Source organism: Bubalus bubalis, chromosome 16 (assembly GCF_019923935.1).
Source record: "Bubalus bubalis isolate 160015118507 breed Murrah chromosome 16, NDDB_SH_1, whole genome shotgun sequence".
NCBI classification, from domain to species: Eukaryota; Metazoa; Chordata; class Mammalia; order Artiodactyla; family Bovidae; genus Bubalus; species Bubalus bubalis.
Window position 1 is genome coordinate 36,414,068 of NC_059172.1, and position 9,282 is coordinate 36,423,349.

Genomic DNA, 9,282 nt, shown 5'->3' on the forward strand with positions numbered 1-9,282 from the left:
TCATTTGTATTTTTTTATTCTGCATGTAAGCAATATCATATAGCTTACATGCAATATAATATTATAATTGCTATAATATTATAGCAATATCAGCCTTTGTCTGGTTTACCTCATTTGGAATGATAATCTCCAGGTCCATCTAAGTTGCTGCAAATGGCATTATTTTGTTATTTTAATGGCTGAATAATATTCCATTTTATGTATGTACAACATCTTCTTTATCCATTCATCTGCCTATGGACATTTATGTTACTTTCACATTGTGGCAATTGTTAATAGTGCTGCAGTGAACATTGGGGTTCATGTATCCTTTCAAACCATGTTTTCTCCAGGTGTTTGCCCAGGAGTACAATTGTTGAATCAGAGATGAGTTCTGAATATACAGATGAATGAATGACTGAACAAAGGAATAGATGCCACAGTTATATTATGAACTGAGAAGGGAAGCATTATTTTGTCCAGTCCAGCCTTCCAGCAAGTAGCTATCTCTCTTAAAGTGAAAGCCCTCCTACTCTTGCCTAGAATTATGATAATATGATATAAGCATCTCACCCACTTCTATATAGACTTACACGCTGAGACACGCTTACACATATTGTTATGCTTCATTAAGCCATGAGTATTTGCTTGTCCTCTAAAAGTATTGTCTGCCTATCTGAAAAATCTGTAAGATATCCAGAAAACCAAATAATAATTCATTTTTTCCAGTCTCCTATCACTAGGAAAAATGCAATACAATTATTTTCATGATGTCAAATGTTATTCTTTGGATTATGCATTGATCATCTTTATTTGCAGAAAGCCCTTTGTGGCAAAACACAAAAAAATTAAAAAAGCACAAAATCAGAATAGAGAATAACACCCTTCACCATTTAAGTGTTTAGTGTTTTCTTTTATACATCCATTGTTCCAAAATACATCATTAGCACACTTAGTCATTCAGTCATTTGAATAACTTAAACCATAAAAGCATTATCTTTTAAAAAGTACAGTGTGGATAACCACCTCATTACCCAGAAAGTTGAGAAAAAGCCATGTATATTTATAAAGAGAATAATAGTACAGATATTTTTAAGACACCCAATTCATTTAATTCAACAACTTGACCATATATAGGTTTCTATTATATTCATCATGTACTTTTTTACTGTCTAATGCCAGAGAAATATTTTAGCTCTTTTATAAATGAAGAAGAGGTAAATGTTTTATAGTGGAGATAAGAAAGTACATTATAAGAATTATGACAAATAAGTTTATAAATGATAAATCTTGTCCCATGAACCATAGAATGCAATTTGCAAGAATGTTTGGCATAAGAAAAGTTAAGTTAGGAAAATGCATGTGCTTACATAAAAGTGCCAGATGAATCCAGTGAACATAATCCTGATCACTACCACAAATTTCCTTTTCTTTGGAATTTGTCCTGACATAATTTCACCCCCATTCAATCAGAAGAAGGAATAAAATATATTGATTCAAATTAGCAATCTGACCCAATATAGAGCAGTTAAACTCCTTGTCCAACAATCACTGTAGCTGAGACCAGATAGGGTCACCAAACCTAAAAAAATTCATCCTTTCCTGCTGTTGAGGTCCTGTGGCAGCCTGGCTCCTTTTCCTACCTAAGTTGTAGACATTCAGATTACCTTTGGCTGTCATGACATTTGCAGAATATTTCAATGAAGTGTCCTGTTTTGTGGTGGTTGGATAGGCTAGCCAGGTGGCATGCTTCCCTGGTGGCTCAGACAGTAAAGAATCCACCTGCAATGCAGGATACCTGGATTCAATCCCTCGGTTGGGAAGATTCCCTGGAGGAGGGCATGGCAACCCACTCCAGTATTCTTGCCTGGAAAATCTCCATGGCAGAGGAACCTGGTGGGCTACAGTCGCAAAGAGTTGGACACAAGTGAGTAACCATGGTAACAGATCTGAACTTGAGTCATTCCCAGCCCTTAGGTTGTAGACTCCATGTTCCTCAACAGTTTAAGTCCTTAATAAGTCCCTTTGATTGGCTACTCCATAGCTAACATTCTTTATTGAGTGCAAGCATGCCTGTCAGTCACTCAGGCTTATCTGACTCTGATAGCTCATGGTGAAGGATTCCTGATCTCCAAAGAAGATTTAGCTTTGGGACGAGGGACCAGGTTTGATCATTCAAGAGCTTTTGTGTAGCAGAGTTTTATTAAAGTATAAAAGGGGACAGAGAAAGCTTCTGACATAGACATCAGAAAGGGGACGTAGAGTGCCCCCCTTGATAGTCTTAGCAAGGGAGTTATATACTTTTTCAATTGGTTATTACAGTAAATCAAAAGAATGTCTCAAGGTTATAAAGGTCTTACCAGACCCAATTCCACAATTTGAACTTTAATATAACAGAATTAGAACTAACAATAGAAAGATCTTACCAGACCCAATCCCACAATATACATTTTTAAAATGACAGGCTTAGTCAGAAGAGTCTTAAGAAGGAAAAACATATCCTCGAGCAAGCTACATTGTTATATTGACTAAAACAAAACAATGTAGGAAAAATTTTTGTCCTTTTTTCCTCCTTGAGAACTCCAGACCCCTGTCTCCTCTTTGAAAGCCCCAGACCCCTCTCTCCTCCTCAGGGACCCTGGACTTCTTATCAACCTACCTAGAAATTGATTCTCTCAATTCTTTGTGACTGTATGCGCTGTAGCCCACCGGTCTCCTCTGTCCATGGAATTTTCTAGGCAAGAATGACAAGTGGGTTGTCATTTCCTAACTAGGGGATCTCCCTGACCCAGCAACAAACCTACATTTCCTGTGCCTCCTGCATTAGCAGGCAGATTCCTTACCACTGAGCCACTTGGGAAGCCCAGTATCTTTGTTACCTTGCCATATTCTGGGTGCAAGATAGTATTTCATTACATGTCACACGACCACATTTGTTCCAGACATTGAGGTGATAATATTTGGAACTTTCTATAACCTCCTGCCTTTGCATTCCCAAACTGCATTATAGGAAATGGAAAACAGAGAATTTGGGGAAGGGCCCTAAAGTAAAATAGTGGTGCAGACAGGGTTACAGGCATGGTCCTGCATTTCTCATGGGGACTCACATCTCTAAGGACTGGAGGAACACTTATTAACTCATCCTTCTTTCCTTGAGAATTAGAGCAGTCACTCATGACAAGAGCAACTATTCTATCATTAGGTGAGGATTGGGAGAAGTAAAACTGGGAGGTAATAGGAAAATACAGAGGGGGCTTGAGAGATCAAAGAGAGCAGGGCAGACACCCAAAGTGTGAGAAGAAGGACCAGGGGAATGGTTTGAGAAGGAAGAGATTCTCAAGTTATTAGAGTGCATACTTTCTCCAAATCTGTATTGTCCATACCCATAGACAGAGGCTTCAAGCCAGACATAGGTTTTTCAGATAGAACTTGCCTAATATACCCTAGACTTTCATGGCGAGTAGTCCCCTGTCTGTCTGTGCACGTGACTGTTTACACAGCATAAAGGAATATTACCAGACATAACAGAAGAGGAATCCAGAATAAGAGTGGGATTACAGCAGATAAGATTTCAGGTCCCTTCTAGTCCCATGTATCAGTGATTTTTAACATGATATTAATTATTAATTATGTTCTAAACCTTAAGACATTCATATTGTTGAATTTATTAACTAATTCCAGACTCCACCCTCCTACTCTGGGGATGTAGAAAATATCAAAAGGCAATGTGAAAGAATTTGAAACTAGAGCATCAGGACCAGTAGATAATGGATTGTCTAATCAAACAGGTGCTGCAACATGGGGGCTGTGAAAAAAATAGATGGACCAGATACCAGTGAATATGGAGAATAATGAATATATATGTTGCAGTAACATCAGAATGCTAATGTGATTGCTCAGATTCCTATTTCACTGATGTCCCAAAGATCTCATTTTAACTCTTGGTGAGATTTCTCCTTCTATTTTGGATGTTTTTATCCCCCAAAATTGGCACTGAATAAAATGGAAAGTATATATGTACTGTCATCATATTGATCAGAGGAATTTCTGGGTATACCTGTGGCGGATTCATTTTGATATTTGGCAAAACTAATACAGTTATGTAAAGTTTAAAAAAAAAAACTCAACATTCTAAAATAAAAAAAAAATATTAAGGAGCAATTCATATCTCTGGCTATACTAAATATTTAGTTGATAAAAAGGAAATAAAACTTATATAGTTCACTTTCTACTTCTCAGACCATCTAGGTCACTTTTAACATAGCCATTCATGGTGTTTCCTCTAGAGGAGGATACACCATAGTCTCCCCTTGTCTTCCTCCTCTCATTATACATCAAACAGTCGTTGGTGTTATTGTTATTGTTGTCACCATCATTGTTCTCGTTTTCATCACTATCATCATCATAGAAAAGGCTCTATGCCAACAAGTTTACACACATTATCTCCTTCACCTTAGCACATTCCATCACATTATTATTATCTTCAGTTTATAGAGGAGACAACTCCTCTACAGAAGAGGGAGAGAAAAAGAAGTCATTTGGTCTAAATTAAAGTGAGTAAGGCAATGGCACTCCACTTCAGTACTCTTGCCTGGAAAATCCCATGGACAGAGGAGCTTGGTAGGCTGCAGTCTATGGGGTCGCTGGGAGTCAGACACGACTGAGTGACTTCCCTTTCACTTTTCACTTTCATGCATTGGAGAAGGAAAGGGCAACCCACTCCAGTGTTCTTGCCTGGAGAATCCCAGGGACGGGGGAGCCTGGTGGGATGCCGTCTATGGGGTTGCACAGAGTTGGACACGACTGAAGTGACTTAGCAGTAGCAGCAAAGTGAGTAAGCTTTGAAACCGGAATATAACAAGTTAATGTGATTGCAGAGCCAGAGAAATATATTCTACATAAGAGATATGTTAGATATCAGTCTCCTTTCAACTTCAGAAGAAGGTCAGAGATATGATGAAAAATGACCTTTAGTTCAGGTATCTTCCAGTTTTCAATGAAACTTCATGTTTACTTCTTCTTGGCAATGGGAGAGAACACTTATAAAACTGGAAAAATGGTTTGAATTGACTAAGCAGTAAGACAAAAAGAACCAGATTTTAAAATTTTTATTATAGAATAGAAATTAGAAAAGAATCATCAAAAAGAAAGAATAATATTGGGCACTCTGAGCATTGAAAGTAATAATCAGTGAAATTTTGGACAGAAAGGTGAGGAGATAGACAGGAATTTGAGAAGTTAAATAGCAGGACCATAAGAAGTATCAGTTCATATAGTATGTCAATAGAACTAAGTGTAATATGAATAGTCAGGAAGACTGAATTTGTTTCTGGAATTTACTTATTTGATGTCTTGATTATGGATCTTGTATTTTTTAGAAAATTATTAAACATTTGGGGGAAATATCTTCTGTAATCAAGGATATTACATGGAACTAGAGGAGACCCCACTCCAGTACTCTTGCCTGGAAAATCCCATGGATGGAGGAGCCTGGTGGGCCGCAATGCATGGGGTCGCGAAGAGTCGGACACGACTGAGTGACTTGACTTTCACTTTTCACTTTCATGCATTGGAGAAGGAAATGGCAACCCACTCCAGTGTTCTTGACTGGAGAATCCCAGGGAAGGGGGCCCCTGGTTGGCTGCTGTCTATGGGGTCGCACAGAGTCGGACACGACTGAAACGACTTAGCAGCAGGGGAGACTTAGGGGATTTCATGTCACAGAATGTCAAAGAAGACTTTCCAAGAGAGAAGATGCTGATTTATTAGTTTACAGTGAAAGGTAATTTGTCCCATAGAGTTTAAATTCCTAAACCAATATTTTGGTGAGCATGGAGGCTGGGCAGTTGATGAGCAAGTGGAGTTTAAGAAATGGCTCACCTTTCTTAATAATGTCTTTCTTGACCACAGAAGAAATCCTGGAATCTAGAGGGGGAAGATATATTTTCTCATTTGAGCAGAAGAGCTTTGGTGTGGAGGTCAGATGCCAGTAGACATTTTTTGTGCATTTTACTTTTGTTGTTGTTGTTTTCTTTCTTGTTTTTGCTTTGAAGGATAAATTTCTACTCTCTCAAAAACCCCTATATCTTTTGTTTTGTAGTTTTGGTAGAAAGAATCAGTCTCTAAATGATTAATTAGTTCTGAAACATAACAGGAAGAATGTTCTGAATCTTTTAAATCAGATTCAAAATCAATTATAGTTTGCTTAACATCACACATAAAAATTATATATTTTATTATTATAAATTTTAAATTCTACACATTCTACTAAATCATCTTAAGCTATATTTGTCTCAAGGAGATGCTCATCCAGGAACATATTGATATCAGAGTTGATTCTATGTGGCTTCCATTCCCTTGTTATCAATCACCTAGGTGGCGCTAGTGTTACAGAACCTGCATGCCAAATTAGGAGACCTAAGAATCGTGGGTTCAATCTCTGGGTCAAGAAGATCTTCTGGAGGAGGATATGACAATCCACTCCAGTATTCTTGCTTGGAATGTCACCTGGACAGATGAGACTGGCAGGTCCCAGTCCATAGGGTCACAAAAAGTAGGACATGCCGGAAACAACTTAGCACGCATATGTGGATGCCATCACTGTGGTATCAGTTATATAGTCGGAGATAAGTTTAGTAAGAATAAAAAACATCCTGACCAAATCTTGCCTGAATACTGTAGAGATGCCTTGCATGATAGTCTAGTATTGCTGAAAAAGATATCAAGCTCAGACAAAGACATTTATATAAGTCATTGCAGGAGTATTTTTTCTTTTTTTCAAAGCAGACTAATATAAGACCAGTAACTCTGGTCAAGATTGTTCTAAAGAAAAGTATTATTTACTAATGTAATCTACAGTGCTTTTGTGTGTGCTGCTCTGGGGGGTAGTGTTTTTAGAAGGAATTTGTGCATGTTCAAACAGCATGTTAATAGTTTTGCATCTGAGGAGAAGGGAAAGTTGTTATGGTTATAAGAGTGGATGTTTTTCTTAACTAACGACATTGAGCAATGAAATGAAGAAAAACAAAGCAAAACTATGAGGGTAAATCTAGGAGAGATTATAGGACAGACTGAAGTTTTGTTTTGTTTTTGTGACACAGGTGCTGATCTTCTCATTTGTTCCCCCTCTGGAGTGTGATTGTGAATCTGGATTGTGGTTTAACAGTAAGCCCTATGGCAACTGCAAACTCCAGCAATATCCTAGCCTCCACCTTCTATCTCACAGGTATCCCTGGATATGAGGAATTTCACCACTGGATTTCCATCCCATTCTGTCTCCTCTTTCTTGTTGGAATCATGGGCAACTGTACTATCATACATATTGTCCAGACAGACCCCAGGCTCCACGAGCCCATGTACTACTTCTTGGCCATGCTTTCTCTCACTGATATGGGCATGTCCTTGCCCACAATGATATTGCTCTTCAGGGTGCTGTGGTCCATATCCGGGGAGATCCAGTTCAACACTTGTGTAGTCCAAATGTTTTTCATTCACACTTTCTCCTTCACTGAATCATCTGTGCGCTTGGCCATGGCCCTTGACCAATATGTGGCCATCTGCCACCCACTAAGATATGCCACCATTCTCACTCCTACACTCATCACTAAAATTGGAATTGTAGCCTGCTTAGAAGTGCCCTTCCTGTGATTCCACTTCTCACCCGGCTGGCCTTCTTTCCCTTCTGCCATTCTCACGTCCTTTCTCATTCTTACTGTCTGCACCAGGACGTGATCTGCCTTGCTTTTGCTGACACCACATTTAATGTTATTTATGGGTTAGTTCTGATCACTTTGCTGTGGGGAATGGACTCCCTGGGTATTTTTGTGTCTTATGTTTTCATCCTTCATTCAATATTAAACATTTCATCTCAGGAAGGGAGATTTAAGGCCCTCAACACATGTGCATCCCGCATCTGTGCTGTACTTATTCTTTACGTGCCTATGACTGGGCTCTCTATTGTCCATCATTTTGCCAAACACTCATCCTCTCTCATCCACATCTTCATGGCTCATATCTACCTGCTAGTTCCACCTGTGCTCAACCCAATCATCTATAGTGTGAAGACAAAGCAGATCCACCAAGGAATTCTCTGCCTTCTTTTTCCCCTAAAAGTCAGTTCTTCCGTGATGTAGGTTTGTCCTCAAGACAATGATGGCATAAATATTAAGTTTGTAAATATATAGTGATTTTTCTACATGCTATGTTGGCACCAGAATTGCCAATAAAATATTACCGAAAAGGACACAAATAAAATTGACATTACATCCTGCAGATGTCCTAAATTAGAGAGTTGGTGTCCACTGGGATTATACAGACTGACTTAATACGTGTTTCCTAAATCTCCTCTACGCATGAATATGTTGGAATACAATGTGTTAGATACCATTTATTTTATTTTTTTTTTTGTAGTCCAGGCACCAAATGAGCCCTTTCCATATATATTTAATGTGCATGTAATTAGGAAAGAAACAAATGAGCGCTTTCCATATACGTTTAGACCTCACTGCCAGAAAAATCCCAAAACCCTGACAAAAGAGTTTTAATAATAACAGTAACAATAGTATGTTATTACTAGTAATAACAATTAAGTAAAAATATTAAACATAAGTAAGCAATGCAGAGAAAACAATTAGACCTATGCATGTTAAAATATTTAACTTTTAAAATATTCTCCTGAGAACATCCTAGGCATTAAAGAACATAAACTATCCCAAGTGAAAGCACGTAAAATAAGACATAAAAGTTTAACTAACACATACTAATTTCAAGATCTTGCGTAAGAATTCTAACCTTCTTTGGAAGTATTCACAATGAATTTTAGACGTACATTCACTGCTGCATTTGAAAGGAATTGTACTTCTTGAAAAGCAACAGGAGTAGAGTGCCCTCTAGAGTCTTGCTTGTATTTTTTTTTTTAATTTTATTTTATTTTTAAACTTAACATAACTGTATTAGATTTGCCAAATATCAAAATGAATCCGCCACAGGTATACATGTGTTCCCCATCCTGAACCCTCCTCCCTCCTCCCTCCCCATTCCATCCCTCTGGATCGTCCCAGTGCACCAGCCCCAAGCATCCAGTATCGTGCATCGAACCTGGACTGGCAACTCATTTCATACATGATATTTTACATGTTTCAATGCCATTCTCCCAAATCTTCCCACCCTCTCCCTCTCCCACAGAGTCCATAAGACTGTTCTATACATCAGTGTCTCTTTTGCTGTCTCGTACACAGGGTTATTGTTACCATCTTCCTAAATTCCATATATATGCGTTAGTATACTGTATTGGTGTTTTTCTTT

At 38.2% G+C, this 9,282-nt stretch overlaps 1 pseudogene; it reads left to right on the top strand.

The window, feature by feature from the left end:
* Positions 1–6,862: 6,862 nt before the first annotated feature.
* LOC123329611 lies at positions 6,863–8,111 on the top strand (annotated as a pseudogene).
* The last annotated feature ends 1,171 nt before the right edge of the window (positions 8,112–9,282 follow it).